The sequence below is a fragment of the Suricata suricatta genome, chromosome 5, assembly GCF_006229205.1.
Source record: "Suricata suricatta isolate VVHF042 chromosome 5, meerkat_22Aug2017_6uvM2_HiC, whole genome shotgun sequence".
In the NCBI taxonomy this organism is placed as follows: Eukaryota; Metazoa; Chordata; class Mammalia; order Carnivora; family Herpestidae; genus Suricata; species Suricata suricatta.
In genome coordinates, this window is record NC_043704.1 from 31,853,244 (window position 1) to 31,855,422 (window position 2,179).

The following is a 2,179-nucleotide window of genomic DNA, read 5'->3' on the forward strand; positions in this document are numbered from 1 at the left end:
AAGAGCAAATACATTTACAGGACTGCAATTTATTATTATCGTGTACATCTAAGTGTACCTGCGTAGTTCAAACCTGTGTCATCAAGGGTCAGTTGGATGAAAATCTGTAAACATGCATTCTTCCGATAAAAATGCCCTGCTATATTCTCTTTTCTTTGAATAAAAACATCAAATAGAAAGTAATAACAAAAACTTCAACAACAAGGAAATAAGGTTGATGATGAATTTGTAATAACAAAGAAGACCCAAGACCAAAACTGCTACTGAAAGAGCTTACAAAACGTATACCCAGTAACATAAATCTCTCATAAATGATCATGTATTATCAACAGTATGGAGCTTGGATTAGTGCTTGTTTAGTTTTGTTTGTCTGTACAGTAGTAACAGAGGTAATTTTCTATTGAATTAAAACAAGCCATAGGCACTTTTCCACGGATCATAGTACACTTTAATAATAAGGCCCATTACTGTTAACAGGGGAGAGTGATTCTACCAGATGACAAACCTGATGCATCCCTTGGTGCTCATTGGCGGTGGTTAAATGGGATTTAGTGAATTGTTAACAAACTTGTATAATTTGTATAAATGCATTTTATTGCCACTTTTGAGAAAAAATATTTCTATAAATTGAATTTCTAATATTTAATCTCCCCTAATTCAAATATTATGTTGTCAGTAATTAACTCAAATATAAATGGGCAAGGTTAGAATAAAATAGCTTTGATGAATAATATAGAAAGACCTGCTTATAATTAGAGCTAAACAAGACAGAATGTCATTTGTAAAAATATAGTGTATTTCCTTTAATCAGAGGCATTAAAATAGGGCTAAGAAATGATAAAAATGTAGAAATGATTCACGCATCTGATAGAAGCTTGGACAAGACGCCTTTAATATTATGTGTCAATCTGAAATGCCAGCATTCTATGGCCATGTTTGAATCCATATCAAGATTGTATGTCTAGGAGAGTACTGTGTATTTTACCAATTTTCTTATAAATGTAAAGTTATTTTTTGCCATAAATGTAATACATATAAAGTTCGACATTCATATATTTTTAAAAATCAAGTCATAGAAAGTATTGAGTAAAAATGCAATCATCCATCCCTTACCCCTGTTCTCATCTTCTCAGTCAGATCTCACCATCACTGTTTTATATTTTTAGTTAACCCAGATCAGAATAATATGCTTATGTCTAGAGTCTTTACTATACTTAGACCCTCTTGTTTCCCTTGAATTCATAACCATTGTTTGTCTCCTTCTCTCAATTTTCCATTTTTGTTATGTTTTAGTTCTTCTATTTGCTACCTTCTGTTCCAGTTCTAACCTGTAGTTAATGTTTCATCACTTTTAAACAAACTTCACTCTCTACCTTCACACTTGAATAAATAAACACCTTAACTTTCTTCTGTTACTGTTACACCGTCAAACTGTATAGCATTTATATTCTATTCTGTTATTGTAAATGAATTCTTCTGTGCTTCGCCTACAGATTCTAGAAATTGAAATTCAATAAACTCTGATTTCAATTTGGTGTTTATTTACACACCATAAAGGCACTACATAAAATGATTGGACAGGGAGAAAAAATATTTAAGCTATTCTACGTATCATTCAAAAGAGAGTGTTGCACATTTCAATGTCAGATAGATGTATTTATCCTTACAATTGCTCAAAATAATGCTGATTTGGGAAATTCAAGTTCCCCAATACTCACTATAATCAATACTATTTTTTTCCATGGGAAGCAAATTGGATCACAGCTAAAAATTTCATATTTTTTACTTTGTCACAGTGAAACCTGCTTGCCTCTCTTCCAGAAGAAACATTACACATTTATAATGAGGGGGTCATAAGATAAAAACAATGTGGAATTCATTTAAAACATGCTATTTTATCTGAATGTTATGTTTGTGTTCTTTTAAATTTTCATATTAAAGAATAGAAATCAATCTAAACAGTGACACTGTCTCAAATGAATTCATCGAGTTATGATTGGACATTACAATTCATAATTTATGCCCCAGGAAGTAATAAAAGATTAGAATAATTTCTCCTTTTTAAAGAATTCCCTGTAGATTACACAAAGCTTCATGACAAGGAAAGGGTAAACCCTGTGGTGTCCTTTTAAGACCAAGTGATCCTTGCCATTTAGTACTTTTTTCTTAGACGACAAGG